Source organism: Halyomorpha halys, unplaced genomic scaffold (genome assembly GCF_000696795.3).
Source record: "Halyomorpha halys isolate HHAL.00 unplaced genomic scaffold, Hhal_1.1 Scaffold169.1, whole genome shotgun sequence".
Classification (NCBI taxonomy): domain Eukaryota; kingdom Metazoa; phylum Arthropoda; class Insecta; order Hemiptera; family Pentatomidae; genus Halyomorpha; species Halyomorpha halys.
In genome coordinates, this window is record NW_027104700.1 from 497,489 (window position 1) to 506,493 (window position 9,005).

A 9,005-nucleotide genomic window follows, 5' to 3' on the forward strand; every position below is an offset into this window, starting at 1 on the left:
TCTATATCTTTAGTATATTTCTTTTAAATATATTTTTAATTATAATTCATTTAAAGTTACATTATTTTACATTTGTTTTAGTGGCAAACCCATTTGAAACCTCTCGCCATATGATCAATTACAGTGAATTAATTAAAAAAAGAACGTGTGTTGTTATCTAAAAATTATAAATGTTTTGTAATATATGAAGCGTAAATATTGTTCTATAGAAGAATAAAGAACGTAATTATCGTTACACATATATCTTTTATTTTCACACGAACACGCACTAAAGTTCCTTATAAATATATCATTTAATATCTTAAGATAAGTATATGAAGTTTCTACGAAATATCAGGTTTATTAAGACTATTGGAAACCAGGAAAAATTATGTACACAAGATCTCCAGAAGATGTACACAAACTCTCCTGAAGATAGTGTGTGATATAAAATAGTAATTTAGCAACAAATTTACATTTAAAAGGCTAAAAAATCACTTATAACGGTTTTTAAAATTTTTTTTTTTATAAAATAATGTTGACACACATTTCAGGTTACAAAAATTTTGTTTTTTTTATATATATACTAATAACTTACATATATTAAAAACATAATTTTGCATGACCAATTCCATTGTTCAAATAATTACATTTCTACTACACTGAACTTATTAGATAAGTTCTGACAAGTATTTAAACAAAACCCTCCATTAAATGTAATATAAATAATCACAGACATCAAATTCAAAACATACAAGACTTTGACAACAAAATTGAATATGGTTTAAATGCAATTTGTAATCAGACAAAGTTGATTAAATACCAGCTTCTATAGCCAAAACAAAATTTATTGATTTTTAATTCAACAATATATTACTAGTTTGTACTTCATTAATTTTTTTAATATACACATTTCAGATCATATTATTTAAGACTACTTTGATTTAATGAAATGAATTCCATTCCTTCAAGCTTTTAATGATAACCAAATATTATTAACAATACTTAAATAAAAAAAGAAAACAAAATCATTCCCTGAAGTATTGCTGCATTCATGTTAATAATATGTGGAACAGAGGAAAATGTTGTACTTTTTTTTTTTTAATTTTTACTAATTATTGAAGAATGGAGAAATATTCCTTAGATAGATTAATTTAAATTTGAGGTTATTCAAAGCATCAATAGAATATCTGTTTGTACTAGACCACATAAAAAAATTATTTTCTTATGATTTACCTTTAATGATACCTTATTGATATAGGAGAAATTTGTAGGGAACTAGAATGACTGGAATATTAGAAACTTCAAGGAAAGATTTACCCACTAAGTTAATCTTCAAATACAACCTAAAGTAAAGAAACCCTGCTTGAGCAACATAATAAATAGACTACTGTAAAACAGTCTCTCTCATGGCTCTCTCCAATCTCTGATTTTTTTTTGTTGTAATTACACCCTGCATGGTCATTTCTGACATCTACCACCCTATTCTAATCATCGTGGTAGGATTAAATTTTTATTTCATTAGAATGCCAAGAAATAAAAGTCAACCCTCCAAGCCGGATTTGAACCAGCACGGCTGCAGTTCCAAGGTTGATAAAATTGATGTCTCAACTCCCTCGTCTACAAACTGCCCCTGTTCTCTGCATCTGTTCGGAACTCCTTAAACACAACAGGAGAGGCATATTTATTTTATGGAACAATGTTGTTCGTCATTCAAAGAATCCATCCAGAGTAACCTTAAAGAATTTTATTCTTCAAAATTAGATGATCACCAAAAATCGAGATTGATTGTTTAGTTTATCTCATCTCATCACGAAGACCAGTCATTTGACAAGGTTCAACAATGAGAAAAACATTTGAAATGATACTACTTTCTACATTTCCTAAAAAATTGTAACTATTGTAATCACATTCTTACAACAATTAGGAAATCATACTAACTCATTAGTAATACTAAGTCAATCTTAATTTTTGGTGATCATCTAATCTTAAATAATATAATTCTATATGGTTACTTATATCAGAATGGATCCTTTGAATGAGGAACAACTTTGTTCTATCTAATAAATATGCTTCTCCTATTGTGCCCTAAGGATCTCAGAACAGATGCAGAGAATAGGGGTTGTTAGTAGATGAGGGTGTAGAGGAGTCGATCTCACCAATCTCAGAACTGCAACTACACTGGTTCAAATCCGGCCTGGAGGGTTGACTTTTATTTCCTGGCAGTCCCATGAAATGAAAAATTGACCCTACAACATTGGTTAGAATGGGGTGGTATGGTAACCTGTAGATAATCCCTGTGTCAAAAATGACCAGGCATGGTGTAGTAATTACACCGTTTATTAATTTTTTTTTCTAAATGCATATATTATTCCTATTTATAAAGATGGATATACAAGTAAATCCCTCGGACAGTTTTAACTTAGGCAAAATACATTGACTTAGATTGAATTTAGTTTTTTTAGGCTTTGGTGTGGTTACTACATAAAACCTCATATTTGCCCTCAATGGTTATATTGTTGTTGTCCATAGGGGCTTTAGGACGTAAAACCCAGAGGTCACCAACAGTTATAGATGACTTAGTTATAGGAGTGACGGATAACTTTGGTACCAAATCTAAAAGGAAATTTGCACAGTGCTGCAGGAGAAAAGAAAGAGATGGCCGATATTACAAATTTTTTTTTAAAGAATTATACATATGTAGAAACATAAAATCTCAAATTTTGGTTTTGTTTTTTTCTGTATCAATTACGAATAGAAAATAATAAACCAAAATAGACCATTATAATTCAATAAAGAAATTTGAAATACCTTTTATTGATTAGCCACATCATTGGGGTATTGAATGAGTCCTGAACCAGACTCATGGGAAAGCCAGGAGATGCAGAAAAGAAAATATAAGATCATCTGATGGGTATATTCCTAGGCTCACTCTAGCTTTTTTATTTTCCTTCTACTTAATCCTTATTCCGACTGTCTAAGAATGTCTAGTTATTTATTTCTATTATGGCTGATCATCAGTAAAGTATGTACTACAATTTATGACAACTTTAAAATATGTTAAAGCCTACAATGGTGTTAAAGCCACTTTCAATATTACAATACGTAATATTAACTAAACTAACCCAAAGGTTCGATTCTGATACCACTAATCATTCTCTACATACATCCTTCCAGTGATGCCCTTCCAAACCCAAATCTACTTGATTAGTTTTAAAGCAACATTTACTCGCCAATTCAATGTTTATTAACATTTTAGGTTACTAAACCCTACAACCTAACATGTCCATCTTATATGCCGCAATGCTGTAACCTGAATTATATTTACCAGGTACAACCACAATATGTAACAAGACATAATGCATTATTAATCACTAAGTAAAAGTCTACTAACATAAATTTAAATATTCATTCATTGACATAATGTTATGAAGACATATACTTTTTAAGTTACCAAATTTTTGTCTTCTATTATTTTGACCATTTAAATCCTTAAAACTATATTAAATAACAATATATTTATTATTACTTCTACTAAAATTCATTTAAGCTTATAAAGGTCAATTTTAGCCAGCTTTTCGTGTCAAATACCCCTCTGCAGGGCTGTTCCATTTCCAAGTTCAATCATGGTTACTATATTAAAATGCTGTGATAATAAAAGTGTTAGCAAAGTCGCAACAACCAAAAGAATTGATGCATCCAAATAAGTGTTGTAGAAAATAAGTTTTATTATTTGATTTGTAAATAAATCAGTAGATGGCTACAATATGACACTGCTGGGAACAAAGAAACAGGCATGGATCTGGTCGATTAAAATTGAAGTGTACTTATAAGCAAAGGACTTATACGAAGAAATTATAGAAAAAGATCCGCCGATTAGGGAGAATGCAGCTTGGAAAAGAAAAACAAACAGGTACTCTCTACTATTAATTTAAGTCGGTGATGATATATTGCCGTCAATCAGAGATAAAAAAAGTGCGAAAAAGATTTGGAAAAAATTAAGAGAAAGGTTTGAGGGCATTCCAGAGGAGGATGTGATTGATTTAATGTTTGACCTTGCCAAAATTAGGGAAAACAGGGGTGAAACATTGGATGAATATCTTATGAGGTTTCAATGTTTAGTTTAAGAGATAGCTCAACTGGATAAATCCTTAACAGACAGGGAATAGGTGAGATATATCATTGAAGGCTTACCACCATATTATGATCCTGTAGTCATCGCTATTTTGATAAATGGGAATATTAAATTCAGTAAAGTAAGGCAAATGTTTTTGTCATTTGAAATAAACCTTAATAGGAATGAACAAGCATTAAAGACATATCCTAAAAGGTCAAACCTTTGTCTAAAAGCCTGCTTTATTTGTAAAAATACCAGGTTACCTAAAAAAGGAGTACTGGTTCAACAAAGAAAAAAATAGACAACCCAATAGAAATGGACCCTCTGATATACATTTTACCTTATGTGCTATTAACAGTGACAATGAACATTTGATTGAGGAAGGATCTGAAGAAACAAGAGAAGATGAAGGGGATTTTCAGAAAATTCATCAATGAAAAATTAAAGTTAAGATACATAGTAAAGGTGGTATAAACAACTCTAACTTTCAGGACGTTTTAGTTGCTACAGAGTTATGTGGTGATCTAATTTCAACGACCAAGAAAACTGAAAAAGAAAATGAAGTCATTTTTCCCAGGAAGATGGCATGGAAGAGATTGTAGTGATGTAGAGATAAGTTCCTGGACTGATAGAACAGACACCAGATCAACAACAAATATCAAATGATGATAAAAGTGGTGATTTATTAGTAAAAATTAAAGTAAAAAATGAAGGAAAAGCTAAGAAGCGCCAAGACAAAAAGAAGCAGAAAGAGAAACCTACTGAAAGATCGTTTCAAGGATGTAGATATAAGTTCCTGGACTGATAGAACAACAGACACCAGATCAACAACAAATATCAAATGATGATAAAAGTATTGATTTATTAGTAAAAATTAAAGTAAAAAATGAAGAAAAAGCTAAGAAGCGCCAAGACAAAAAGAAGCAGAAAGAGAAACCTACTGAAAGATCGTTTCAAGGATGGAGAAAAATTAGACTAAAAGATGAAAAAAAAAAATTATTGAAGATTTTTACACCGAAGAAGATGAAGAAAGCCTTAGATTAAATGCAAGATTTTGATGAATATTATAATCCTGACTATGAAGAATTTGGATGCAGTCGAAAAGGGAGAGGTCCAAATCATCCGTGAAAGGACAGAAGACAGGTTGGGAAAGTTAGAATGTAGGACTTGAATGTTTTTGAAACATTAAATTAATATAGGTGTGATTGGAGTGTGTGTAATAAAAGGTAAAAAAAAATAAAAATAGCATAAATAAAATAAACAAAGTAATAAATAATTACAAGAGAAGTAAGTAGTAAATAAATAAAAGGGAATAATAAAACATATTTTAGGAAGGAAATTGTTGTAGAAAATAAGTTTTATTATTTGATTTGTAAATAAAACAGTAGATGGTGACACTATGACTCTGCTGGAAACAAAGAAACATGCCTGTTTCTCTATTCTGAGCACAGTCAGTTGTGGCATCTATTAATGGAAACATATACTCTGTATTTGTTTATAAAACCCTCCCTGAAATTTCACAACAAACATCCGCACCACTCTTCTTCAGGATCTGCAACAGAAGATATCAAGTACCTAAAAAGAAGTAATGTCAATCTTAATTATGTACATTAGTAAATAAGAACCCTCTACAATTAATTTATGTGAAAGATCAGAAGTTCTATGACAAGTTTATTCATGGATTAAAAATAAATTCATATTTTAGTGAAAAGCAATAACATGTTCAAAAAATGATGAAGTTCTAACATTGATACTTATACTCAATCTTATAAACCATCAACAAAATATTCAGAAACTTAATACTTACTTCAAAAGTTCAGGTGATGAATACTGAAAGAGTACACTAGTTTCAAACTGACACCAAACACATGCGATAAGCCAAATGCTTTAATTAGAACATCTAAAATAGAAGAAGATTTTAAAATTAGTTTTTTCAGTTTCAGTGACATCAATACAATTTACACTTTTACAATATTTTGCAGAATCATCTTTATTAATTCTGAAAAATAAAGATTAATTAATTAAGAGAAAAATAAATCCATCTTAGAAAACTACGAATTAAATTTTTACTTTAAAAAAAAATGAACTGGGCTTTGTATCGTCAGATCTTTAAAAAAAAAATCTTCGTAAAATATATAAATAACTCAAGTCCTTACCGTTACTAAGGAGTTAATATTGACAACCTCACCTCTGAATTCATGGGCTAGTGAATACATTGAGGATGGTGGCATGAAGGAAGGCCGAATTACAAACCCTTTTTATGACGACAATTTGAAATCTGAAATGGAAATATGTAGAAGGTTATCTAAAATTGACATGCTCAAAACAAAATGGAATAAACCCATATGTTATCTTTCTGAGTAATGCGAAATATCAACTTAGATCCTTATCATTACAAAGGAGTTAATATTGACATCCTTACCTCTGAATTCATGGGCTAGTTATGATAATCAACGGCTAGTGATATTCAATTGATGTTATTCATTCATGAAGGAAGGCTGAGTTACATAACCTTCTCATGATGATTAAATTTGAAATCTGGAATGAAAATATGTAAAAGGTAATATAACAAAAGACATTCTATAAAAAAAATTGGGTGAACACAACTGTTAACTGCTTTAACACTGTAAGTATCAACTAAGGTCCTTATCATTACTAAGGAGTTAATATCGACATACTATTACGAAACAATTACTATTGGAATTCTTACCTTTCAATTACTGCATGGATCATATTATCTAATTACCACCATCAAGAATTAATGGAAGTGGGAGTTTAACTCGGCTCTAGATTTCCATCAGAACTCAGCCAAGTATTCAGCATTGTACTTTTGGTTTCTTCCAAACCTTGGAATATTAGAGTGCACCTCGTGCCACACCCTTTTAATATTTTGGGTATGAGATTTTTTGTCCTCTGGGTTAAAAAAAATAGTAGCTATGATTGACTGTTGGTGGTGGATAAGAGAAGGTATCCTCTCCACAAGTCAGAAATGATGGTAGTACCTACAGCGATTCAGCACAGGATAGCTATAATAACAGAAGTTAGCTGAACGATCATGGAACGTCTAAAAAAATCACCTCTACCACTCTTTTTTAATTGCTACAAAGATCCATGATCCTTTAACTTTCCTCCACATGTCGTTCTTCCCCTTTCCAAACTTCGCCTCATCAATTTCCACCATTACCCCTGGACCACCAATAGTGTCAACATCTAACTTCACTAGCGAGCCCAGATAAATCTCCTGACAAAAATTGGACCAGCCTACCACCATTTTGGATCAAACACCCGCACCATGATAATATGCTGCTGAGGATGAAGTAGTCACCCATAAAGTGATAAAACAGCACACCTTTTTGAATTACAGATGTATCCAACACAGCCAAGTGTTAAGATAACACTCATACTAGGAGTAATTGCATTTAATCCAAGCACCATTCTCTCCAATTCTATTAAATCTTCGCATCTAAAAACTAAAATACGATACAATAAATATATTGAAATGAAACAATTCGTTATTAAATAAGAGGACAGTATTGTTTTAGTACCTAAACCTTGCTCGGGCAGGATCTGACATACATATCGCTCCACATCTAGAACAAATTTTATGTGCTGCAATAACTCCATGTCTTAGTAGGACGTTGAGGAATTGCTCTTCATCAACACCACCTGCTACCTCCACAATATTTGTGGGATTTACATCGCATCCCCCACAGATAATTACATTTATCACAGCATTCATACTGAACAACAATGGAATGTACATAAACTGAAGATTGCAAAACCTTTAAAAGGAAGGTGCAAAGTAAAGAAGTTCAATAGTGGGGGAGAGGCGGATTTTTCAAAAATGCTGATAAACGGAAAGTTGGTGGGGGATAAGATGTAATGGCCATTTCTCGGTAAAAATTCCTTCTAGAAGTGAAAAATTTTAGTCGAAGTAACGAGTGTCTCATTTCAAAACGAAGGTTTGGAAATCCGTCACGTTCAGCATTTTTCTGGTTATCGAGGATAGTAATATATAATATAATCAAATTTAACATGTCAAGAACTATCTCAACTATCGACATTTATTGATATCGATAATATTACAACATCCTTAAACACTAAATATATGGTTTATTGTTTGTTGCTAAATACTGTTAATTGTTGGGTGTATTTTAATCATCAGTTTTTACAATTCATTCAGTTGAACTGTTTGCTAGATTAGGTTCACTATCTCCGTGGGAGCAAGCTTTGTCTTACTTTCTCACTGTTGCGATGTTATTTGTCAGACAGATATCTGTCACCGTAAATAAGCCTAACTATTACTTCATTTAGGCTAAGTTACGGTTGTTCATTTTCAGTTCCGTTTGCCGGGTTAGTTGTCATTTTCACTTCAAATTTGTTATTTGTTCATTTTGATTTTTGTTCATAATTTCCACTATGGAGCGTTGTGAGGGGTGCCTAGTAAAATTAATGTATAATTTATTAAAATAAATCATTTCATTTCAAAAAATTTACTGATATTCTTAGTGGTTTTAGATGTGATAAATCGAAGGGAGGGGTGAGAGGTGGGTTTTACTATTCTATCAAAACCAACTCCTGGATGAATAAATCAAATCTCTCTTTCAAAAAGTTATGTGAATTTGTTACTAACTGGTTAACTGTACCTCATCCTCAACATTATTATATCTAGTCGAGGTTGGGTATGTCGCTAAGAGTAATTGTTCATTGGGCTTTTTTTGTCAGGAGGTTTGTATCTGTTCCTGAGTGCTGCAATATGTTCAAGTTATTGGGAGTGAAGGGACTACAGTGGAGATAGACAAGGCCGAATTTGGCAAGCACAAGTATAACTTACTAATAACTCGAGAGTTCTCGACAGATCTTGGATTTTTGGTGCTATTGAAAGAGGTACAAAGAAGTGCTTCTTTGA

At 31.5% G+C, this 9,005-nt stretch overlaps 1 long non-coding RNA gene across 2 annotated transcripts; it reads right to left on the reverse strand.

Annotated features, from left to right (window-relative positions):
* Positions 1-5,436: 5,436 nt before the first annotated feature.
* Positions 5,437-8,384, reverse strand: LOC106678925 (uncharacterized). 2 transcript variants are annotated; one of them, XR_001342856.2, is made up of 6 exons: positions 7,642-8,384; positions 6,807-7,566; positions 6,519-6,634; positions 6,285-6,374; positions 5,904-5,996; positions 5,437-5,648 (listed from the first exon to the last, which is right to left on the reverse strand). It is a non-coding gene; the product is annotated as an uncharacterized lncRNA (long non-coding RNA). The 2 variants fall into 2 exon arrangements; XR_010844937.1 differs by having other exon boundaries at positions 6,253-6,374.
* Positions 8,385-9,005: the final 621 nt, after the last annotated feature.